The following is a 27,092-nucleotide window of genomic DNA, read 5'->3' on the forward strand; positions in this document are numbered from 1 at the left end:
AAAGAGACTTGCAAAGATAATTAAATCATGTATAAAAGAATTCAGAGGAGAATCAAATATTGTTAATAGATAATCTTAATCATAAACCCACAATTCATCGGATCTCGACAAACAGACCGCAAAAAGAATTACGTCGAATAGATCTTCAAGAGAATCGAGGAGAACTTTGTATTGAGATCCAAAGAGAGAGAAGAAGCCATCTAGCTAATAACTATGGACCCGAAGGTCTGTGGTAAACTACTCACACATCATCGGAGAGGCTATGGTGTTGATGTAGAAGCCCTCCGTGATCGATTCCCTCTCCGGCGGAGCGTCGGAAAAGGCCCCAAGATGGGATCTCACGGGTATAGAAGGTTGCGGCGGTGGAAATAGGGTTTCGTGGTGCTCTCGTATGTTTTCAGGGTATATGAGTATATATAGGCGAAAGAAGTAGGTCGGTGGAGCCACGAGGGGCCCACGAGGGTGGGGGGCGCCTACCCCACTGGGCGCGCCCTCCTGCCTCGTGGCTTCCTCGTTGCTTACTTGACGTCCACTCCAAGTCTCCTAGATTGCGTTTGTTACTAAAATAACTCTCCCGAAGGTTTCATTCCATTTGGATTCCATTTGATATTCCTTTTCTGCGAAACACTGAAATTGGCAAAAAAAACAGCAATTTGCACTGGGCCTTTGGTTAATAGGTTAGTCCCAAAAATAATATAAAAGTGTATAATAAAGCCCATTAAACATCTATAACAGGTAATATAATAGCATGGAACAATCAAAAATTATAGATACGTTGGAGACGTATCACCGCGCCACCGCCGCAGGTCCTTGCGCCGCCGCGCCATCCTCCTCGCGCCGCCACCGCAGGTCCTTCCCGCCGCCGCGCCATCCTCCTTGCGCCGCCGCCGCATCTCACCTTCCTCCGTAGCCGCCGCACCTCCTGCCATCGCTGCACTTCTTCTCACCCAGCCCGATCGCTAGCTAGTCAATCAGATCTCTAGTCAAATCCATCTCGCTGTGTGCCTGGGTGCTGCTAGTCTTCCAGATCTCCGAATCCATCCAGTTGTGTGCCTAGGTGCTTGCTAGCTTATATGTGCCCGTGTGCTTTGTTAGCCGCTGCCGCTTTCTTTTTCTTGCCCTAGCCGCCGCTGGCCCGCTGCTATGGCCTCCCCTAGCTCCTCCATCTACGGTTCCTGCACCATGCCTGTCATGCCCATGTAGCACATACAGCCGGGTGCGTCAGCCCCTGACGTACACATGCAGGCGAGCGTGTTTGCTCCCTTCACCCACCTGCAGCAGCCGGGCACGTCCACTCGCTTCGACAGGCAGCTGGACGCCTCTGTGGCTCTGCTCGCCATGCCGATGGCCGGCGGCCATACTCCGCCCGCCCCGGTTCAGCCCTACGGCGGCTTCGCCTCGCTGCCGGTCTCACCGTCATGGGACACTACTTCCTTGGCCGCCCTGCACTCGGCCCCATCCCTGCCGACGCTTGGTACATGGACTCGGGCGCCACCACCCACATGACATCTCATCCCGATACTCTAACCTCCTCCACTCCTGTTCATACTCCTACTTGCATCACGGTTGGCAACGGTTCCTCTTTACCTATCACACATGTTGGTCGTGCTTCGTTTCCTTCCACATCAACACCTATAACTATGTTTGATGTTCTTGTGTCTCCTGATTTAATTACAAACCTTGTATTTGTTCGTCATCTTGCCCGTGAGAATCCCATTACCTTTAAATTTGATGATGTCGGTTTTTTTGTGAAGGACGTCCGTACTCGGATGGTCCTTCACCGTTGCGATAGTCCTGACGAGCTCTATCCGGTGCACTCCTCCACCACCGCCTCCACCACCCAAGTCGCCCTCGCCGCAGGTGTCGACCTTTGGCATGCTCGTTTGGGACACCCGAACTCCACCGCTTTGCGTCAAATACTTAAGAGTTTTTCATTCTCATGCAATAAGATCGACGACCATACTTGTGAGGCTTGTCATCTTGGCAAGCATGTTCGTCTTCCCTTTTAGCGCATCTACCACTATTTCCACTTTTCCGTTTCAGTTATTGCATAGTGATGTTTGGACATCCCCGGTTGCAAGCAACACGGGCTACCTATACTATTTGGTGATCTTAGATGATTTCTCTCATTATGTGTGGACATTTCCTCTTCGTCGCAAGTCCGACGCTCTTGCCATACTCACCGCATTTTATTCCTACGTCACCACACAGTTCGGTCATCCTATCCTTGCTTTACAAACTAACAACGAAAAAGAGTTTGACAACGCCGCTGTTCATAACCTTCTAGCCTCCCACGGCACTATCTTCCGCCTCACTTGCCCCTACACGTCCCAACAAAATGGTCGTGCCGAGTGTATCCTTCGCACTCTTAATGACTGCGTCCGCATGTTACTCTTTCACTCTAACGTGCCTCCCCGGTTTTGGCTGGACGCTCTCGCCAACGCCACCCTCCTCATTAACATCCGCCAGTGTCGCCCATGCTGAAACTATGCCCCTCACCATCTCCTCTTTTGTGCGCACCCATCTTATGATGGCCTTCACATCTTTGGCTGTCTGTGATATCCTAGCCTCGCCGCCACTGCGCCTCAAAAGCTTGCACCTTGCTCAGTCGCTTGCATCTTCCTCGGCTACCCACCTAACACAAAAGAATACAGGTGCTACGATCCCGTACCACATCGTGTATTCACCTTCCGGCATGTTTACTTTGACGAGATGGTGTTTCCATTTTAGCAGGTACCTCCCGCTGCCCCGCCGCCGCCGGCCACCAGCGGCCCTCCAGCGACCCCGTCAAAAAGGTGGACGACCCCGCTCGATTCTCGGACTTCCTCCGGGCTTCAGCGGTCCTCCCGTCGTGGGATGAGCTACACCCCCACGACGTCCTCGCCGACTCCGTCAGGGGCCTCGGCATTGCCCGCCGTGCCGGCATCTTCGCCGGCAGCCGCTGCTTCCCCGGCCGCCCCGTCGCTGGTACCTTCACCGGCCACCTAAGGCGCCGCCCCGTCGCCGGCTGTTTCGGCCGGCCCCGCCACCTCGGGTGCCTCGGGCGGTGCCCCCACCTTGCCCGCCCCTACGCCGCAGGCACGGGCGCGTCGGCAGCCTCGGGCGTCACTTCTTCACCGGCCATCTCGTCGGCTGCCTCGCCGCCCGCCTCGCCGGTCGCCGAGTTGAAGGAAATATGACCTAGAGGCAATAATAAAGTTGTTATTTATATTTCCTTATATCATGATAAATGTTTATTATTCATGCTAGAATTGTATTAACCGGAAACTTAGTACATGTGTGAATACATAGACAAACAGAGTGTCACTAGTATGCATCTACTTGACTAGCTCATTGAATCAAAGATGGTTAAGTTTCCTAGCCATAGACATGAGTTGTCATTTAAATAACGGATCACATCATTAGAGAATGATGTGATTGACTTGACCCATTCCGTTAGCTTAGCACTTAATCGTTTTGTATGTTGCTATTGCTTTCATCATGACTTATACATGTCCCTATGACTATGAGATTATGCAACTCCCGAATACCGGAGGAACACCTTGTGTGCTATCAAATGTCACAACGTAACTGGGTGATTATAAAGATGCTCTATAGGTGTCTCCGAAGGTGTTTGTTGGGTTGGCATAGATCGAGATTGGGATTTGTCACTCCGAGTATCGGAGATGTATCTCTGGGCCCTCTCGGTAATGCACATCAAAATAAGCCTTGCAACCAATGTGACTAATGAGTTAGTTGCGGGATGATGCATTATGGAACGAGTAAAGAGACTTGCCGGTAATGATATTGAACTAGGTATTAAGATACCGACGATCGAATCTCGGGCAAGTAACATACCGATGACAAAGGGAACAACGTATACTGTTATGCGGTTTGACCGATAAAGATCTTCGTAGAATATGTAGGAACCAATATGAGCATCCAGGTTCCGCTATTGGTTATTGACCGAAGATGAGCCTCGGTCATGTCTACATAGTTCTCGAACCCGTAGGGTCCGCACGCTTAACGTTAGGTGATGATCGATATAATGAGTTTATGTGTTTTGATGTACCGAAGATAGTTCGGAGTCCTGGATGTGATCACGGACATGACGAGGAGTCTCGAAATGGTCGATACATAAAGATTGATATATTGCACGACTATATTCGGACACCGGAAGTGTTCCGGGTGGTTTCGGAGAAAACCGGAGTGCCGGAGGGGTTACCGGAACCCCCTCGGGAAGTATTGGGCCTTAGTGGGCCTTAGGGGAGAGAGAGGGCAGCAGCCCAGGAGGTGGCGCGCCCCCTCCCATGGGGAGTCTGAATTGGACTAGGGGAGGGGGGCGCGGCCCGTCTTTCCCTCTCCCTCTCCCTCTCCTTCCTTCCCCCTTCCCCCTTCCTAGTAGGACTAGGAAAGGATGAATCCTACTCCTACTAGGAGGAGGATTCCTCCTCTCCTTGGGCGCACCAAGGGTCGGCCGGCCTCCCCATTGCTCCTTTATATACGGGGGCAGGGGGGCACCCAAGGACACACAAGTTGATTTTTCCAAGCCGTGTGCGGTGCCCCCCTCCACCATATTCCACCTCGGTCATATCGTTGCGGTGCTTAGGCGAAGCCCTGCGCCAGTAGCTTCATCATCACCGTCATCACGCCGTCGTGCTGACGAAACTCTCCCCCGACACTCTTCTGGATCGTGAGTTCGTGGGACGTCACCGAGCTGAACGTGTGCAGATCGCGGAGGTGCCGTTTGTTCGTTACTAGGTTGGTCGATCATGAAGACGTACGACTACATCAACGGCGTTGTCATAACGCTTCCGCTTACGGACTACGAGGGTACGTAGACAACACCCTCCCCTCTCTTTGCTATGCATCACCATGATCTTGCGTGTGCCTAGGGAAATTTTTGAAATTACTTCGTTCCCCAACAGTGGCATCCGAACCAGGTTTACGCGTAGATGTTATATGCATGAGTAGAACACAAGTGAGTTGTGGGCGATAATAGTCATACTGCTTACCAGCATGTCATACTTTGATTCGGCGGTATTGTTGGATGAAGCAGCCTGGACCGACATTACGCGTACGCTTATGCGAGACTGGTTTTACCGACGTGCTTCGCACACAGGTGGCTGGCGGGTGTCAGTTTCTCCAACTTTAGTTGAATCGAGTGTAGCTATGCCCGGTCCTTTTTGAAGGTTAAAACAGCACATACTTGACGAAAAATCGTTGTGGTTTTGATGCATAGGTAAGAACGGTTCTTGCTCAGCCCATAGCAGCCACGTAAAACTTGCAACAACAAAGTAGAGGACGTCTAACTTGTTTTTGCAGGGCATGTTGTGATGTGACATGGTCAAGCCATGATGCTAAATTTTATTGTATGACATGATCATGTTTTGTAACACAGTTATCGGCAACTGGCAGGAGCCATATGGTTGTCGCTTTATTGTATGAAATGCAATCGCCATGTAATTGCTTTACTTTATCACTAAACGGTACCCATAGTCGTAGAAGCAATAGTTGGCGAGACGACAACGATGCTACGATGGAGATCAAGGTGTCATGCCGGTGACGATGGTGATCATGACGGTGCTTTGGAGATGGAGATCAAAGGCACAAGATGATGATGGCCATATAATATCACTTATATTGATTGCATGTGATGTTTATCCTTTATGCATCTTATTTTTCTTAGTTCGACGGTAGCATTATAAGATGATCTCTCACTAAATTTCAAGGTACAAGTGTTCTCCCTGAGTATGCCCCGTTGCGAAAGTTCGTCGTGCCGAGACACCACGTGATTATCGGGTGTGGTAAGCTCTACGTTCACATACAACGGGTGCAAGCCAGTTTTGCACACGCAGAATACTCGGGTTAAACTTGACGAGCCTAGCATATGCAGATATGGCCTCGGAACACTGAGACTGAAAGGTCGAGCGTGAATCATATAGTAGATATAATCAACATTGTGATGTTCACCATTCAAAACTACTCCATCTCACGTGATGATCGGACATGGTTTGGTTGATATGGATCACGTGATCACTTAGATGATTAGAGGGATGTCTATCTAAGTGGGAGTTCTTTAGTAATATGATTAATTGAACTTTAATTTCTCATGAACTTAGTACCTGATAGTATTTTTGCATGTCTATGTTGTAGATCAATAGCTCGCGTTTAGCTCCCCTGTTTTATTTTTGATATGTTCCTAGAGAAAACTAAGTTGAAAAATGTTGGTAGCAGTGATGCGGATTGGATCCGTGATCTGAGGATTATCCTCATTGCTGCACAGAAGAATTATGTCCTTGATGCACCGCTGGGTGACAGACCGATTGCAGGAGCAAATGCAGACGTTATGAACGTTTGGCAAGGTCGATATGATGACTACTTGATAGTTTAGTGCACCATGCTTTACGGCTTAGAATCGGGGCTTCAAAGACGTTTTTGAAACGCCACGGAGCATATGAGATGTTCCAAGAGTTGAAATTAGTATTTCAGACTCATGCCCATGTCGAAACGTATGAGACCTTTGACAAATACTTTGCCTACAAGATGGAGGAGAATAGCTCAGCTAGTGAGCATGTGCTCAGAATGTCTGAGTACTACAATCACTTGAATCAAGTGGGAGTTAATCTTCCAGATAAGATAGTGATTGACAGAGTTCTCTAGTCACTATCACCAAGTTACTAGAACTTTGTGATGAACTATAATATGCAAGGGATAACGGAAATGATTCCCAAGCTCTTCATGATGCTGAATCGACAAAGGTAGAAATCAAGAAAAGCATCAAGTGTTGATGGTTGACAAGACCACTAGTTTCAAGAAAAGGGCAAAGGGAAGAAGGGGAACTTCAAAAAGAACGGCAAGCAAGTTGCTGCTCACGTGAAGAAGCCCAAAGCTAGACCCAAGCCTGAAACTGAGTGCTTCTACTGCAAAGGAAATGGTAACTGGAAGTGGAACTGCCCTAGATACTTGGTGGATAAGAAGGATGGCAAAGTGAACAAAGGTATATTGGATATACATGTTATTGATGTGTACTTCACTAGTGTTTATAGCAACCCCTCGGCATTTGATACTGGTTCAGTAGCTAAGAGTAGTAACTCGAAACGGGAGTTGCAGAATGAACAGAAACTAGTTAAGGGCGAGGTGACGATGTGTGTTGGAAGTAGTTCCAAGATTGATATGATCATCATCGCACAATCCCTATACTTTCGGGATTAGTGTTGAACCTAAATAAGTGTTATTTGGTGTTTGTGTTGAGCATGAATATGATTTGATCATGTTTATTGCAATACGGTTATTCATTTAAGTTAGAGAATAATTGTTGTTCTGTTTACATGAATAAAACCTTCTATGGTCATACACCCAATGAAAATGGTTTGTTGGATCTCGATCGTAGTGATACACATATTCATACTATTGAAGCCAAAAGATGCAAAGTTAATAATGATAGTGCAACTTATTTGTGGCACTGCCGTTTAGGTCATATTGGTGTAAAGCGCATGAAGAAACTCCATGCTGATGGGATTTTGGAATCACTTGATTATGAATCACTTGATGCTTGCGAACCATGCCTTATGGGCAAGATGACTAAGACTCCGTTCTCCGGAACAATGGAGCGAGCAACTGACTTATTGGAAATAATACATAATGATGTATGCGATACGATGAGTATTGAGGCTCGCGGCGGGTATCGTTATTTTCTGACCTTCACAGATGATTTGAGCAGATATGGGTATATCTACTTGATGAAACATAAGTCTGAAACATTTGAAAAGTTCATATAATTTCAGAGTGAAGTGGAAAATCATCGTAACAAGAAAATAAATTTTCTACGATCTGATCGTGGAGGAGAATATTTGAGTTATGAGCTTGGTCTTCATTTGAAACAATGAGGAATAGTTTCGCAACTCACGCCACCTGGAACACCACAGCGTAATGGTGTGTCCGAAAATAGTAACCGTACTTTATTAGATATGGTGCAATCTATGATGTCTCTTACCGATTTACCACTATCGTTTTGGGGTTATGCATTAGAGACAGTTGCATTCACGTTAAATAGGGCACCATCTAAATCCGTTGAGACGACACCATATGAACTGTGGTTTGGCAAGAAACCAAAGTTGTCGTTTCTTAAAGTTTGGGGTTGCGATGCTTATGTGAAAATGTTTCATCCTGATAAGCTCAAACCCAAATCGGAGAAATGTGTCTTCATAGGATACCCAAAGGAGACAGTTGGGTACACCTTCTATCACAGATCCGAAGGCAAGACATTCGTTGCTAAGAATGGATCCTTTCTAGAGAAGGAGTTTCTCTCGAAAGAAGTGAGTGGGAGGAAAGTAGAAATTAATGAGGTAACTATACCTGCTCCCATATTGGAAAGTAGTTCATCACAGAAATCTGTTCCTGTGACTCCTACGGCAATTAGTGAGGAAGCTAATGATGATGATCATGTAACTTCAGATCAAGTTACTACCGAACCTCGTAGGTCAACCAGAGTGAGATCCACACCAGAGTGGTACGGTAATCCTGTTCTGGAGGTCATGTTACTTGACCATGACGAACCTACGAACTATGAGGAAGCGATGATAAACCCAGATTCCGCGAAATGGCTTGAGGCCATGAAATCTGAGATGGGATCCATGTATGAGAACAAAGTGTGGACTTTGGTTGACTTGCCCGATGATCGCCAAGCCATAAAAAAATTAAATGGATCTTCAAGAGGAAGACGGACGCTGATAGTAGTGTTACTATCTACAAAGCTAGACTTGTCGAAAAAGGTTTTGACAAAGTTCAAGGTGTTGACTACGATGAGATTTTCTCACTCGTAGCAATGCTTAAGTCTGTCCGAATCATGTTAGCAAATTGCCACATTTTATGAAATCTGGCAAATGGATGTCAAAACTACATTCCTTAATGGATTTCTTAAAGAAGAGTTGTATATGATGCAACTAGAAGGTTTTGTCGATCCTAAAGGTGCTAACAAAATGTGCAAGCTCCAGCGATCCATCTATGGACTGGTGCAAGCATCTTAGAGTTAGAATATACGCTTTGATGAGTTGATCAAAGCATAGTTTTATACAGACTTGCGGTGAAGCCTATATTTACAAGAAAGTGAGTGGGAGCACTACAACATTTCTGATAAATATATGACATATTGTTGATCGGAAATAATGTAGAATTTTCTGGAAAGCATAAAGGAGTATTTGAAAGGAGTTTTTCAAAGAAAGACCTCGGTGAAGTTGCTTACATATTGAGCATCAAGATCTATAGAGATAGATCAAGACGCTTGATAAGTTTTTTCAATGAGTACATACCTTGACAAGATTTTGAAGTAGTTCAAAATGGAACAGTGAAAGAAAGAGTTCTTGCCTGTGTTACAAGGTGTGAAATTGAGTAAGACTCAAAGCCGACCACGACAGAAGATAGAAAGAGAATGAAAGTCATTCCCTATGCCTCAACCATAGGTTCTATAAAGTATGTCATGATGTGTACCAGATCTATTGTATACCCTACACTGAGTTTGGAAAGGGAGTACAATAGTGATCTAGGAGTAGATCACTGAACAGCGGTTAAAATTATCCTTAGTGGAATAAGGATATGTTTCTCGATTATGGAGGTGACAAAAGGTTCGTCGTAAAGGCTTACGTCGATGCAAGTTTTGACACTGATCCAGACGACTCTAAGTCTCAATCTGGATACATATTGAAAGTGGGAGCAATTAGCTAAAGTAGCTCCATGCAGAGCATTGTAGACATAGAAATTTGCAAAATACATACGGATCTGAATTTGGCAGACCCGTTGACTAAACTTCTCTCACAAGCAAAACAAGATCAGACCTTAGTACTCTTTGGGTGTTAATCACATGGCGATGTGAACTAGATTACTGACTCTAGTAAACCCTTTGAGTGTTGACCACATGGCGATGTGAACTATGGATATTAATCACATGGTGATGTGAACTATTGGTGTTAAATCACATGGCGATGTGAACTAGATTATTGACTCTAGTGCAAGTGGGAGACTGAAGGAAATATGCCCTAGAGGCAATAATAAAGTTGTTATTTATATTTCCTTATATCATGATAAATGTTTATTATTCATGCTAGAATTGTATTAACCGGAAAGTTAGTACATGTGTGAATACATAGACAAACAAAGTGTCACTAGTATGCCTCTACTTGACTAGCTGGTTGAATCAAAGATGGTTAAGTTTCCTAGCCATAGACATGAGTTGTCATTTAATTAACGGGATCACATCATTAGAGAATGATGTGATTGACTTGACCCATTCCGTTAGCTTAGCACTTGATCGTTTAGTATGTTGCTATTGCTTTCTTCATGACTTATACATGTCCCTATGACTATGAGATTATGCAACTCCCGAATACCAGAGGAACACCTTGTGTGCTATCAAACGTCACAACGTAACTGGGTGATTATAAAGATGCTCTACAGGTGTCTCCGAAGGTGTTTGTTGGGTTGGCATAGATCGAGATTGGGATTTGTCACTCCGAGTATCGGAGAGGTACCTCTGGGCCTTCTCAGTAATGCACATCACAATAAGCCTTGCAAGCAATGTGACTCATGAGTTAGTTGCGGGATGATGCATTACGGAACGAGTAAAGAGACTTGCCGGTAACGAGATTGAACCAGGTATTAAGATACCGACGATCGAATCTCGGGCAAGTAACATACCGATGACAAAGGGAACAACGTATACTGTTATGCGGTTTGACCGATAAATATCTTCATAGAATATGTACGAACCAATATGAACATCCAGGTTCCCCTATTGGTTATTGACTGGAGATGAGTCTCAGTCATGTCTACATAGTTCTCGAACCCGTAGGGTCCGCACGCTTAACGTTAGGTGACGATCGATATAATGAGTTTATGTGTTTTGATGTACCGAAGATAGTTCGGAGTCCCGGATGTGATCACGGACATGACGAGGAGTCTCGAAATGGTCGATACATAAAGATTGATATATTGGACGACTATATTCGGACACCGGAAGTGTTCTGGGTGGTTTCGGTGAAAACCGGAGTGCCATAGGGGTTACCGGAACCCCCCGGGGAAGTATTGGGCCTTAGTGGGCCTTAGGGGAGAGAGAGGGCAGCAGCCCAGGAGGTGGCGCGCCCCCTCCCATGGGGAGTCCGAATTGGACTAGGGGAGGGGGGCGCGGCCCCTCTTTCCCTCTCCCTCTCCCTCTCCTTCCTTCCCTCTTCCCCCTTCCTAGTAGGACTAGGAAACGATGAATCCTACTCTTACTAGGAGGAGGATTCCTCCTCTCCTTGGGTGCACCAAGGGCCGGCCGGCCTCCCCCCTTGCTCCTTTATATACGGGGGCAGGGGGGCACCCTAGGACACACAAGTTGATTGTTCCAAGCCGTGTGTGGTGCCCCCCTCCACCATATTCCACCTCGATCATATCGTTGCAGTGCTTAGGCGAAGCCCTGTGCCGGTAGCTTCATCATCACCGTCATCACGCCGTCATGCTGACGAAACTCTCCCTCGACACTCTGCTGGATCGTGAGTTCGTGGGACGTCACCGAGCTGAATGTGTGCAGATCAGGGAGGTGTCGTACGTTCGGTACTAGGATCGGTCGATCGTGAAGACGTACGACTACATCAACTGCATTGTCATAACGTTTCCGCTTACGGTCTACGAGGGTACGTAGACAACAATCTCCCCTCTCGTTGCTATGCATCGCCATGATCTTGCGTGTGCGTAGGGAAATTTTTGAAATTACTTCGTTCCCCAGCACGAGTTGCCATCTCGCCCCGTCACTCGGGCTCGAGCCGGCGTTCATCGCCCGAGTCTACGGTACTCCAACGATGAGTATCTTCTCGCCGCCTCCACCACTGAGCCGTCACCGATCCCTGTGTCCGCTCACGTAACCCTTTGTGATCCTCATTGGCTTGCCGCGATGCAGGAAGAGTTCGACGTTGTTCAGCGGAACTGTACCTGGACATTGGTTCCTCGGCCTTCTCGCGCCAATGTCATCAGCGGCAAGTGGGTTTTTCGCCATAAGACCCGCTCGGATGGTACACTTGAGCGCTACAAGGCTCGCTGGGTAGTCCGTGGTTTTCGGCAGCGTGCTGGAGTCGACTTCACTGAGACCTTTGCCCCGGTTGTCAAACCGGGCACGATTCGCACAGTTCTTCCGCTGGTAGTTTACCGAGGCTGGCCGGTTCATCAGATGGATGTCTCCAACGCCTTCCTTCACGGCCATCTTGAGGAGCAGGTTTACTGTGAGCAGCCGACCATTTTCGTCGACGCATCTCTTCCTGGGCATGTGTGTTTGCTATCCCGGTCTCTCTATGGGCTCAAGCAAGCACCTCGCGCATGGTACCAGCGTATCGCAGGGTTCCTTCAGACACTGGGCTTCAGCGTCACTCGCTCGGATGCCTCATTGTTCGTCTATCACCGCGGCGACACGACTGCATATTTGCTCCTCTACGTCGATGACATCATCCTGACGGCCTCCTCCGCAGCCCTTCTTCAGCAGATTACTCTTCGGCTGCGTGATGAGTTTGCCATCAAGGACCGGGCGCTCTACATTATTTCCTTAGCATTGAGGTCATTCGGCGACTCGACGGCTTCTTTCTTCATCAACAGAATATGCGCACGAGCTACTTGAGCGTGCCGACATGCTCAACTGTCACCCTATTGCTACTCCTGTTGACACGAAGGCCAATGTTTCTGCTCTCGAGGGCTCTCCCGCATCGAATGCTCCGTTCTACCGGTCCATTGTTGGTGCTCTTCAGTATCTGACTCTCACCCAGCCGGATTTATAGTATGCTGTTCAGCAGGTGTGTCTGCATATGCGCGCCCCTCGTGACTCCCATTGGACCCTCGTGAAGCGGATTCTCCGTTACATCCGCGGCACGATTGCTCTTGGGCTTTCTCTCACACCGTCCACTTCTCTGGAGTTGGTGGCCTACTCCAACGCGGACTGGGCCGGCTGCCCCGACACCCATCGGTCCACCTCTGGCTACTGCGTTTACCTCAGTCCTTCACTCGCCTCGTGGTCGTCCAAGCGACAACCTACGGTTTCGCGCTCTAGCGCGGAGGCTGAGTACCGAGCTGTGGCTAACGCCGTCGTCGAGTGCACCTGGCTACGACAGTTACTTCAGGAGTTGCATCATGACGTCTCCCAGGCTACGGTTGTCTACTGTGACAACGTTTCCGCGGTGTACCTTTCCGCCAACTCCGTTCATCATCGCCGGACTAAGCACATTGAGCTGGACATCACTTTGTGCGCGAGCAGGTGGCCCTTGGACGTATTTTCGGGTCCTCCATGTTCCGACTGCACAACAGTTCGCCGATGTGATGACTAAGGGACTGCCGACTTCCACCTGCTTCGAGGAGTTTCGTTCCAGTCTCTGCGTCTCCGGCGCCGCTTCGACTGCGGGGGGGGGAGGGGGTTGAATATATTGTGTATATGTATATTGTGTCTTGGGCCCACCTCCTAGTTCCTCTGTTGAGGTTGTGGCCCCCTTCTGTACTCATATATATGTGCCTGGTGCACCGATCAATGTATTGTTTTGCACAGCCTATTCTTTCCCTTCTACACACACTCTACGCGCGGAGTCAACCACCTTGCGACAGTCGAGCTACGTGTCAGAGCTCATTTACCAATCAATCATACATGCTCTTATTAAAAAATCTAGTGAAACAGGGTAACCACCCTATTTTCCAAAAAAAGAAAAATAACCAGTCTTCATTTCTTTCTCTTTGGTTTAATTAGAGAGTGTAAATTCATGGAGCACGTGAAGGGAAGGGAACGGGGATGCGACTTTTTGTTAAGGTATCGTGCACTACATGGACAGACTAAATGAGCCAATCACCTACAAATTAACCCGGCATGGGGCATTTATTTGTTTTAATGCACTTGCCCTTCTACACATAGCATCGACGCCGTACGATTCGTCTACTCCTGGGTCATGAAAGAACAAGGCAGACGTCATATCTTACAGTTGGGACCTGCTCATTGCATCGATGCCACATGGGTGCACCCACTTCCAGGTCATGGAAACACCAAAGTAGGTGTTTGGATCGATGACAACTGATATCGTGGAGCTCATGTTAGTTGACATCGTCATTAAAAGAAGCCACCTTCACCGTCATTAAAAAGAGCCCATTTCACCCCAAATACCGCTCTTAGATCTTCATTCTTGTCTCAAACAAATGCACTTGTGAACACAGCATCACCAGCAACCATACTCTAGCACCTGATGGGAGCTCGAAATATCTATTGCTTCTAATTTCTCAGATTCATCGACCAAAAAAGTAGACTAATTGCTAGGGACCTCAAGATGGAATGTCCACTTGGCTTCTCATATGTATCATATGTAGGAGTTGGAGGCGCCAGGAAGTCACCAAGAACACAATGAGATTCTGACGCTCATGACATGAACAAACACATGACTCCGTTGAAATGAAGAACTCCCATGGACTGAACGACAACACGAGCGCCGAATCTTAGCCACTTGTGACCCACTCCTTATCCTACGTCCTCTCCTCCATGTCCTCTCATGTGGCAGTGATGGAGGCGGCAGGGGTTAGCATGGGCAAACAGAAGTCGGCATTTTTTTTTTGACAACCGGAATATATTAATATCGTGAAGATATCAATTATACTTAATGTCTGCACCGACAAAATGTTCAACTAGGCATTGCAGATGCACACAACCAAGAAGAGAAAAAAGAAAAAGAAAAAAACCCCTGCCATAGTGATCAGTCACTCGCAATAGCAACAATCCCCGTCCTTCCCCAAGTAATTAGTTTTAAAAAAAACTTTGCTTCACTCGTTCTGTTCCACTAACATCGCAGCAGCTTCGCTCGTTCTTTTACCTTTTGTACGAGCATGCTTTTTCTCTTTCTGTTCACTAACATTTTTTTAAACACAGTATAGACACAAGCGCTCATATACACGCGCACACACTTACCCCTATGAACGCATACACGCACACCCTACCCCTATGAGCACCTTCGAAAGACTGAGCCGGCATATCATCTTGAAATTTACGAAGTCATCGTAGGCACCTCGTCATCGACGGGAACGTCTCCTCCCGCTGAATGCGCATCACCGGTAATCCTGAAATAAATCCAGAAATAAATGCGAGCAGCAGGACTTGAACCCTGGTGGGCTGGGGATACCACAGTCCCTCTAACCATCCAACCACAGGTTGGTTCGCCTGTTCACTAACATTTGACAGGTGGAATCCGATCCTTTCTGAGCTCCTATGGAAAAAAAACTTAGACTGCAGGTCAAACAAAAAAAACTTAGACCATTCCTCCCAATTATTATATTTTCATTACTTTCATCATTTAAACCTCCATAGGCAAAGGAACGTCATTAACATACAAGTAAGACACCAAATCAGGCGTCAGAATTAGAATATGTGCACTTATGTGGGCTATATGGAACTGCAGGAATGATATGATTTTTAACAGACAACACATATTAACCTTCTTGCAGGTCATCTTCAGAGCTACGGCATGGATCCGTACGTGGTCCTTACTCACTCCTGCGGACTCCAGGGAGCCTTCGGTTACTGGGTGCAACCAATGGGAGATGGTAGCACGGGTTATATTCAGCCAATTTGGATGGCGGTCGCATAATAGGATAGGTCCTTAGCGTCCTTTCGTCCGGCCGGTTGTGGCTTTGAGTTGTTCTTGTTTTATTTATTTCACTCCTTATGTGAGCCGTACTTTGCAGATCAGACTATTTGTTTTGTTGAACTTGCTCTAATAAAGTAGTCGTATGCATTTTTCCGATGCAAAGGCCGAGGGATGACCTTTTCTTCAAAAAAAAAACAAACAAACGAGCCACCTACCAGGAAATAAAAAAGAAAGCACATCATTTAGCATGTGGGCTTGTGTGAGTGCATGTGCTTTATTGCTGCCTACCATATGCGGATGTCTTTATTCTCCTGCATGTCTGGTGTAATCTGTTGTGTTGCTGCTCTCTCCTCCTCCCATTGGGTGAAATGATAAATCAACCACACCACGATATGCTTAAACAAAAAGAAACAAAGAGGGGGGGGGGGGGGGGGGTGGTGGTGGAAGGATGGACCTGGATTTTATGCACCAAATATTTACTTAGCCCCTAATCTGTCAAGGTGATTGTCCATCGAAAGTGCTAATTATTACAGATTGATGCCGGTCACCATGGATTGTATAGTATTGACTGGGTAATTTCCGGTTTGCTTGCTCAAGATGTTTATTGGTAATCCTGTGTAAATAAAGTAATCTCCTAGGGAGATTGAACAATTTGATTTTTCATGATCAAGTTTTATGTTATATATTCCCTCCAACAGGATTCAAGTAGTGATCGCCCGAGGCAAATAAGAATGTGCAACATCATACAAAAAGCAATTTATCCCTTATTTAAAATAGTTTAGGGATCTTCTAGCTCCTTTTCAGTTAATTAGTTACACATAGTTCTGCACTTATCCTCAGAAAGTATTTTAAGCCCCAGCAGAAAGCACACTTTGTGGTGTTGAGGATATCGCTTATTGTTATCGTCTCGGTTAGCTAGGGATTAGAGATTAATCGGAAATCGGCCGATTAATATATTTTATCGGTCGACTATTAATCGGATATTTTTGTTGCAAATCTCAGGTTGCCAACACTAAAATACGTTATATTCAACACCAATACAATATTTGACAGAAGTGTTACCTTGATTTCTAGCCTTTGAAGCCTCGTATAATGACAAACAAAATAGGACAATAGTACATATTTCGTAGAGTCAATTACACCACTGGTGTCACAACTTGGCGTGAAAAGTCAGTTTAGTGCTAAAACTTGCGGCATACATTGAACTGATGGCACAACTTGGCTTTGACGTGCATATACGGTGCAAATCATGTTTCTATATGAACACAGTGTTGATTACGCGCGCCAACGTGGCACGGGCCCGGGATAGGGTGACGAGGAGGACGTGTGTCTGCTTATCTTTATCTTTACCTAATATTAAAGGGAGGATTGTTTCTCCACTTTTTTTGGTCAACATAATTGATTTTTGATTTTTCGTACGTCCATCCCCTTTTTCGTAAGTCACCCCGTTTTTCTTTTCGTTTTCCTTTGCACGTAAAAGAAATTCGCGGTGAAAGAAAAATTGCGTTACCTGGGACTCGAACCCAGCCCGCACGGAACAAGGCCACACGCACTAGCCGGCTCACCTAGCAATGCGTAAACAGATAAGGAATATGTTATTTATTTTGTTTAGATACGAAACCGGCCCAGGCAATAAAAAAGATTTGTATTCCCATACTGGGCCATCTCTTTTGGGCCGCAAGCCATATGCATGGGCTTAAGGAATTAGCGAAAAATATTACGTTTCACTAAAGGATAGAACTCACAACCTCTCTGTGTGTTCATAACTGAACAACCAAATCGATCAAGTGTTATTTCTGCTTAGAAACTTGACCGGGACAATGAAGAGCTGATATTGCCTGGACTATAGCCATGCTGCTCAACCGTAGTTTGATTACAGGTTTGTTGGTCTTGTTAGATGCAGAGCCTTGGAAGATCATAGTCTTCTCTCATTCTCTTTTTTTTTTGGTGTATATTCTCTTCTAAACAATATATACATTGCATGTAGGGGAGGAGAAGTAGAGAAGTAGTGTACGGCTTGGAGAAAGATGTGAGCAATCAGCAGGCTTGAATTTGACCAGGTTTACATGCTCATCTTCAAGATAAGGTATTCTTTCTACTAGGATTTGACTTATAATTCTAAAAATTTGTTGAGCAAAGTATCAATGGAGTACGTAGCTGCAACCTCAAAATTTTATGTCAACTGGACTTTAGATGAAAAACGGACATGTCTGTTTCTAAAGTGTTGCCTTCTTGTTGTATGCAAAATAAACTATTGTACTTTATAAAACTGAATCGTCTGTGCAATAATGGTTGTTGACTAGCAAATTTGCTCAAAGGCTTTCCATTTTTTCCATCCATTGAACCATAATTGAGAAGATTATGTGAAATTATTTGAGTTAGATTCATCCTGGCTTATTTTCTTATTGTCATATGATGTACAAAATATCAAAGTTCTACATTTTCGCCATGGAGAGACGTGATGCGAGAGAGGAAAATTAGCAATTGCCCGCAATATACTTGGCGTCGTAGCTCACTTTTGCTCCGTAGCAAAGCACGGATGTATATGTTAGGAAGAAGGAGAGATGAGGTGATTTTCTGAAATTCACCATCCATCCAAGCATCAGAAAAGGGGAGCATTACCATTCAACGGGCTAAAGGATTAACCTGTTAATCTCTTTTTAAGTGAAATTAACCAGTTAGTATTTGATGAATAACTTTGAACTAGCTACTATTTTTAAAATGTAGTGTCATGTTAAAATAGAGGAAGTGTATCTGGGGTCTTAAGTCATGCTTATTTTGCTTAGGCGTGTGATATTTTTTTTTCCCGTTGCAACACACGGGCATGTTTGCTAGTCTTGCAAAAAAAACTTATATTTTTTTATTTTTCTCACAGATGGAGCTATGCGGGCACTAGTGCAGAACCGGGCATTATCACCAGTTCGTAAGGCCCTTTAGTGCCGGTTCTATAACCGGGAACCGGCACTAAAGGGTTTGGGACTAAAGGTCCCCCCCCCCCTTTAGTGCCGGTTCAGCAGGAACCGCCACTAAAGGGCCACCACGTGGCGTGAGCCAGCGCCGGGGACGCCGAGCACCAACTGGTACTAAAAAGTTTCGGGGTTTTGGTTTTATTTTTTATTTTTCCTTTAGTTTTGTGTTTTCTATTTAATTATTTTCATTTGCTGGTATTTTACGATACTACACATTGTTCACGTTATGCATATATATAAATAGAATTTCTCATATAACCGATCGTGTGTATATATATATATATATATACACACACACACATATATACAATTTGGCGCACACCACCATTCAGACATACACATGTACATATATACAATTTGGTATATACAATTTCTCCTACATGGAGGCATTATTGCGGTAGCGGGTAATGGTATTCTCATTTGGGATCTATGACCTGGTCGAGCAAAAATCCCGCTATTTCCTCTTAAATTGCTCGTACACGATCCGTTGGTAGGATCTTATCCCGCACCTCATTGAACTTTTAAGAAAGAGATCAATATGCATGTATTAGTCATTGTGTGATTAGATATCGATAATGATGTAAAATTTGTGAATAGTGTTTTGGCAAACGTACCCATAGCTGTCTTGAAGATGTGCTCCTTTCGGACGCCATCATGTGAATGTTCTCGCAAACGTAGTATGCACATAAATCGGTCCCTGGCGCCTGCTTCATCGCCTTTACGTGAATAGAATTCAATCAGATAATAATTAATCAAGCATGATAATTAATGGTATTGAAAGTAGAATTAAAGAGATGGTAGCTAGCTAGTACTACTTAATTACTTACCCTGGGTCGATACCGTTTCCATTCGCCTGGAACCGTTTTGATGTACTTTTGCCAAGCCCTGCCCGCCGGCAAAGAAAATAAATAAATGAGTTATTAATTAGTTGATATCAGGAAATGACGAACTAAAGAGGTTGACATATAGTTCAATAATGATTGAAATTACCTGTTGATTATCCCCTTTACGATTGCTAGTCACTAGATTCTTTAAGCAGCGAGTCCAGTACTTCAACTTTTCCTTCTTCAACTCGAATGTCTAACAAGATCCAGTGGTAACTGCATGTGCATACGTTTGCATGTATAAATTAAGCGGGCATGTGCATAACACTCATCAACTACCCTAAACCCTATACACTTATTAATATCTAGCTAGTAAGGAAAAATAGAATTTGTAGTACAAGACAGTGTGACTCACCGGAAGTTGTAAGGAAGTAGTATATCTGCATTGGTATTGAGGCGCTTCAAGAACTCTAGCATTTTTTTCTCTACGTCGTCTCGATACCATTTATATGACCATGTCTCTTCATTAATGGTATTTGGGTCAATGAACCCAATGCCATAGCGTCCAGCTTTTTTCATTTCATAGATCTTCATCCTGCATAATAACACAGAAAAGAATATAGTGAGGATAATTACAGGTAATATAATGATCAACGAGAGCACTACAGCTAGCTTGAGACTTAAATTACAGAAAGAAATCACTTACAGACAATAGCAACTGACGATAGATTTGTCGAGTGCGTCTTGATTGAATAACTGAAACAGTTCTGAATACTCAACAGACAGAGCTAGCTGATGGAAGTAATGTCCTTCCTTGACTTTCACCATGAGGGACTCTCGATTGTTAGTCTTGGTAATTTTCATGTACCATTGATGCAATTCATACATTCTCGTTCAGAGCTTCTTGACCTCCTCAGGCTTGACCAGAGGTTCGCCGCGGACATATTTCCGTTTTAGCTCCTCCTCTTTAAAAGTTTCCATGGGCTCCAAGCCTAGTTGGTGTTCTATAGTGCATCCGATCTCTTTAGCCTGCCTTATATGGTCGTCGGTTATGACCAGCTGGTCGGTGCTGGTACTCGCATGTGTTGGTAGAATGAGCGGGGGGATCGATTGCACCGCCTGTTCTCCCAGCTGGGGAACGGGTTTCCCGCTATTTTTGGCAGCTGCGTGGCTCGAGCTCGAGCTCGACTCCTTCTGTTGTCGTGCTCGATGTGCCTTTCTGATTTGGCGCTCATAGTCTGAGTCAACAGGCTTGGGAGCTGGTTTTTTAGCCATACGAATAAAGTGGTCAACAGTTTCCTCAGGCACTTTCTCCTTTGGCGGCGGTGGCGGTTTCGGTCCAAAATGGGCCTCCACTTGGGCCTTCACTATGGCTTCGTTTTGCACATCGGTCATGTCGTATGGCCTCAGCGGAAGAGGCGCGAGGCTTGGACCATATTGAAATCGCTTGCCTCTGCATGTACCTCCTGTACTAACTCGACTTGTACCGCTACACACCATAGCTGCGGCGGCTCTCTTCCGGTGTTGCTCAGGCGGCGGAGACGGCTGACGTGGCTGACTTGGAGGAGGATGAGTGGGCTGACGCGGTGCCAGACTTGGAGGAGGAGGAGTGGGCTGACGCGGTGCCGGACTCGGAGCAGGAGGAGTGGCCTGACGCGGTGCCGGACTTGAAGGAGCAGGATTGTGCTAAGGCGGTGGTTGATGACTTGGAGGAGCAGGAGATTGCTGACGCGGTGGCGGATTTCGAGGAGGAGTCGGCTGACGCGGTGTCGGTGGCCTTGGAAAGATGATGCAATACTTTCTCCATAGGATGATACGATGTTTGGCCTCTCCCAGTGTGTCCTCCTCGTCATCTCCAGGAATGTCAAGCTCTAGCCCCGAATATTGGTCCACCACTTCATCAACCATGACACGAGCATAGCCAGCTGGAAACGGGTTGCAATGGAAGGTTGCTTCGGGGGATTTTTGTAGAAGCAACGGCGTCCTCCACCTTCATGGATATGTTCTTCATTTTGAAGTGTAGCTCACAATTAGTGCTCTCGATGATGTCATCCACAGGGTATCTATCCAGCAGTTGTGCCTCGCCCGGGGCGGAACCCACGCTGCTTCTCGGCATGGATGAGATGGTGTTATCCAATGCTGGATCATCCGCTAGCTGCTACCACTGCTAAGACACCCTTTCTTGGCTAAGTGAGTCGATCTGCTGCTGTTGTTGCTGGAATTGCAGTGCCAATTCCGTGTGCTTAGATTCTAGGCCTTTAAGGCGCTCTGCTTCCTGCTTCCTCTGCTCCTCCTCCAGCTTCCTCTTCTTCTCCTCCTCCATCTTCCTTCTCGCACGGCTTCTGTAGTCGGTGTTCCAGTCCGCAAACCCCTCATACCATGGAACAACGCCTTTGCCTCGTGTTCTTCCCAGGTGTTCAGGATTTCTCAGGGCGCACGTAAGCTCGTCGTTCTCTCTGTTGGGCGTGAACACCCCCGTTCAAGCCTCTTCTATTGCAACAAGTATCTTATCTTAGGCTCCTTTAAGACTTGCCCTCTTCGAAACCTTGCCTGTCTTCGGGTCCAACGCCCCCCCCCCTTCGCATAGAACCAAGTCCTGCACCTGGGGGGCCAGCTCAATGTAACTGGAGTGACCGCTGCATCCAGCATCTCTTGCTTAGAATTATCCCACTTAGGCAATGCCACCGCATAGCCACCTGGCCCCAGCTTATGGAACTGCTCCTTTTTTGCGGCAGTGGCCTTGTTTACTCTCGACCGTTCCTTAGATAATTCTGATTCCTTGAATTTCACGAAATTGAGCCAGTGCTCTCTTTGCTTCTCCAGTGGTCCCGTGAATTCTGGGGTCTTCTTTCCTCCTTCGACGTACTTGGCCCATATAGTATTCTTGTGGTTGTTGAATGCAATTGCCATCTTCCTAAGAGCAGCGGCCTTCACTTTCTGCACATCTGCATCTGTGAAATGAACTGGTAGGGTGAAATGTTCTATGAGAGATTCCCAAAGCAGATCTTTTGCTCTGTCGTCAACCTAAGTAAGATCTGGACGTTCCTTTGCTAGCTTTTTCCATTCTTGCATGGAAATCGGGAGTTGGTCCTTCACAAGAACTCCGCATTGACGAATGAACTTGTTTGCATTCTTCTTAGGCAAGATTGGTTCGCCATCAATTTTGGTGTATTTAGAGTTTCTTTGTGAATATTTTTGCTTTAGGTACAAAAAATTACAAAATTTCTGTTAGTGCCAGTAGTTTTCAAATTTGAATTATTTGAAATTTGTGTGAATCACTAGTTTGTGAATAACTTAACTTCAAAAATAGATTTTTCAGTGATTCCTTTTTCGTATGTTTAATATTAGTGTGTTTTATCATTATATTCAATTTGGTAATACTTAGGTTACTTAAAAAATGAAATGCCTTGTAACAGATGAGTTTTCGTCTGAAACCATGATACTTCGACAGAGACCGTCCATTTTGTACACGAAGTGCATCCAGTTTTTTCCGTAACGCTTTCAACTTTTTTGCACATGCTATGTGGGTGAAATGATGATACCATGCCAACTTTAAACCTTTTCAGAGTTCATTTGCACTGCTTTTCAATTTCAGGGTCATTTAGCTATAAAAAATCAATAAATGCATGAAAAATAGCAAATGATGTCAGAAAGGGTTGAAAATTGATGACGTGGCTTTCAATGGTGCATACTGAATGCACAAAAAGTCTGGAATTGAAATAACTTTAAAAAAAATGAAATGCCTTTTGTAACAGATGAGTTTTCGTCCGAAACCATGATACTTCGAAAGAGATCATCCATTTTGTACACGAAGTGCATCCAGTTTTTGCCGTAACCCTCTAAACATTTTTGCACATGCTATGTGAGTGAAATGATGATACCATGCCAACTTTCAACCTTTTCAGAGGTCATTTGTACTGCTTTTCAATTTCAAGGTCATTTAGCTCAAAAAATCAGTAAATGCATGAAAAATAGCAAATGATGTCATAAATGGTTGAAAATTGATGACATGGCTTTGAATGGTGCATACTGAACGCACAAAAAGTCTGGAGTTGAAATAAGTTAGAAAAATGAAATGCCTTTGTAACAGATGAGTTTTCGTCCAAAACCCTGATACTTCGAAACAGATTGCCCATTTTGTACACGAAGTGCATCCAGTTTTGTCGTAACCCTCTCTACTTTTTTGCACATGTTATGTGGGTGAAAAGATGATACCATGCCAACTTTCAACCTTTTGAGAGTTCATTTGTATGGCTTTTCAATTTCAGGGTCATTTAGCTCAAAAAATTCAGTAAATGCATGCAAAATAGAAAATGATGTCAGAAAGGTACACGTTTGTCCGAAGCACAAAAGTACATGTTTAGAGTGCGAAAACACATAAGCACCCTACCTATTACAAACATATACAAGTCCGGAAACTCAGTAGAGAAGAAAGTGATGACAGTGAAGCCGATCACATCCCAGAGTGGGATCTTTGGGTGTGAAACTTTTTCTTCCCGTGTGTCCCTTTGAAAAAATGGAGCAATTTCATCAAACTTTTCATAATCTTCTGATATGTCTGTCTTGTCATCCACTCCCACGATGTTTCTTTTCCCTTAAAGAACTATGTGGCGCTTTGGCTCATCGTATGATGTATTCACTTCCTTATCTTTTCTTTTCCTCGGCTTGGTAGACATGTCCTTCACATAGAAAACCTGCGCCACATCATTGGCTAGGACGAATGGTTCATCTGCGTACGCAAGATTGTTGAGATCCACTGTTGTCATTCCGTACTGCGGGTCTTCCGTTACCCCGCCTCGTGTCATATTGACCCATTTGCACCGAAACAAAGGGACGTTCAAACCATGTCCATAGTCAAGTTCCCATATGTCCTCTATGTAACCATAATATGTGTCCTTTCCCGTCTTGGTTGCTGCATCAAAGCGGACACCACTGTTTTGGTTGGTCCTCTTCTTATCTTGGGCGATCGTGTAAAATGTATTTCCATTTATCTCGTACCCTTTGAAATTCATTATATTCGAAGATGGTAACTTGGAAAGCAAGTACAGGTCATCTTCAATAGCGGTGTCATGCATGGCACGTGTCTGCAACAAACCGGCGAAAGTCCCCGTTTGTTCATGTGGAATCCAGTTGTCAGACTGCTCCGGGTGTTTGGAGCGTAGAAAATTCTTATGTTCCTCCATATACGGAGCCACCAAGGTGGAATTCTGTAGAACTGTGTAGTGTGCTTGAGTGAGAGAATGCCCGTCCATACATATTATTTGATTCCCTCCTAGCGTGCCTTTTCCACCCAGTCTGCCCTTATGCCGCGATTCAGGAACACCAATCGGCTTACGGTCAGGAATAAAGTCAATACAAAACTCATTGACCTCCTCATTTTCATGGCCTTTTGAGATGCTTCCTTCTGGCCTAGCATGGTTATGAACATATTTCTTTAAGACTCCCATGAACCTCTCAAAGGGGAACATATTGTGTAGAAATACAGGACCAAGAACGTTAATCACTTCGCATAGGTGAACTAGGACGTGCGTCATGATGTTGAAGAAGGATGGTGGGAACACCAACTCGAAACTGACAAGACATTGCACCAAATCATTCTCTAACCTTGGTATTATTTCTGGATCGATTACCTTCTGAGAGATTGCATTGAGGAATGCACATAGCTTCACAATGGCTAATCGAACGTTTTCCAGTAGAAGCCCCCTCAATGCAACCGGAAGCAGTTGCGTCATAATCACGTGGCAGTCATGAATCTTTTGGTTTTGGAACTTTTTCTCTGCCATTTTTATTATTCCCTTTATATTCGACGAGAAGCCAGACGGTACCTTCATACTGAGCAGGCATTCAAAGAAGATTTCTTCTCTTCTTTGGTAAGAGCGTAGCTGGCATGACCCTGATGTATGCCGTCTTTTCCGTGCATACGTTGCTGATGCGTATCTTTTGTTTTCCCATACACACCCAAGAAGCCAACAAGGGTCACGCAAAGATTCTTCGTCACGTGCATCAGGTCGATTGCAGAGCGGACCTCTAGGTCTTTCCAATAGGGCAGGTCCCAAAATATAGATTTGTTCTTCCACATGGGTGCGCGTCCGTCAGCGTCATTCAGAACAGGTTGTCCGCCAGGACCCTTTCCAAAGATTGCCTTCAAATCCTTAACCATATCATGTACAACAGCACCAGTTCGGAGGCGAGGCTTCGTCCGGTGATCCGCCTTACCTTTGAAATGCTTGCCTTTCTTTCTTACGGGATGCCTGCTCGAAAGAAATCGACGATGTCCCAGATACACATTCTTCTTACAATTATTCAAATATATACTATCGGTATCATCCAAACAGTGCGTGCATACGCGGTATCCCTTATTTGTCTGTCCTGAAAGGTTACTGAGAGCATGCCAATCATTGATGGTCACGAAGAGCAACGCCTTTAGGTCAAATTCTTCCTGTCTATGCTCATCCCACGCACGTACACCTGTTTCATTCCACAGTTGTAAGAGTTCTTCAACTAATGGCCTTACGTACACATCAATGTTGTTGACAGGTTGCTTAGGGCCTTGTATGAGCACTGACATCATAATGAACTTCCGCTTCATGCACAACCAAGGAGGAAGGTTATACATACATAGAGTCACAGGCCACGTGCTATGGTTGCTGCTCTGCTCCCCAAAAGGATTAATGCCATCTGCGCTTAGACCAAACCATACGTTCCTTGCATCACCTGCAAACTCCTTCCCGTACTTTCTCTCAATTTTTCTCCACTGCGACCCGTCAGCGGGTACTCTCAACTTCCCGTCTTTCTTACGGTCTTCTCTGTGCCATCGCATCGCCTTGGCATGCTCTTTGTTTAGAAACAAACGTTTCAACCGTGGTATTATAGGAGCATACCACATCACCTTGGCAGGAATCTGCTTCTTCCTGGGGCGCTCGCCCTCGACATCACCAGGGTCATCGCAGCTGATCTTATAGCACAATGCACCGCATACCGGGCACGCGTTCAAATCCTCGTACTCACCGCGGTAGAGGATGCAGTCATTAGGGCATGCATGTATCTTCTGCACCTCTAACCCTAGAGGGCAGACAGCCTTCTTTGCTTCGTATGTACTCTCGGTCAATTCGTTGTCCTTTGGAAGCATCTTCTTGAACATTACCAGCAACTTTCCAAATCCCTTGTCAGATACACCATTCTCTGCCTTCCATTGCAGCAATTCCAGTGTGGTGCCTAGCTTTTTCTTGTCAGCTTCGCAATTCGGGTACAACAATTTCTTGTGATCCTCTAACATGCGCTGCAACTTCTTCTTATCCTTTTCACTTGCGCAGTTTCTCTTTGCATCGGTAATGGCCCGACCTAGATCATCACCGGGCTCGTCTGATGCCTCTTCTTCAGCTTCTTCCCGCATTGCCGGCTCAGCTTCTTCCCCCATTGTTGTACCATTGTATTCAGGGAACCCATGGCTAGGATAGTTGTCGTCGTCCTCTTCTTCTTCATTGTCTTCCATCATAACCCCTCTTTCTCCGTGTTTGGTCCAAACATTATAGTGGGGCATGAAATCGGACTCAAACAGGTGGACGTGAATGGTTCTTAACTTAGAGTAATTCTGACCATTCTTACAGCCAGCACATGGACAAGGCATAAAACCATCCGCCCGCTTGTTTGCCTTAGCCGCAAGTAGAAAAATATGCACGTCATCAACGAACCGG

Source organism: Aegilops tauschii, chromosome 3, assembly GCF_002575655.3.
Source record: "Aegilops tauschii subsp. strangulata cultivar AL8/78 chromosome 3, Aet v6.0, whole genome shotgun sequence".
NCBI classification, from domain to species: domain Eukaryota; kingdom Viridiplantae; phylum Streptophyta; class Magnoliopsida; order Poales; family Poaceae; genus Aegilops; species Aegilops tauschii.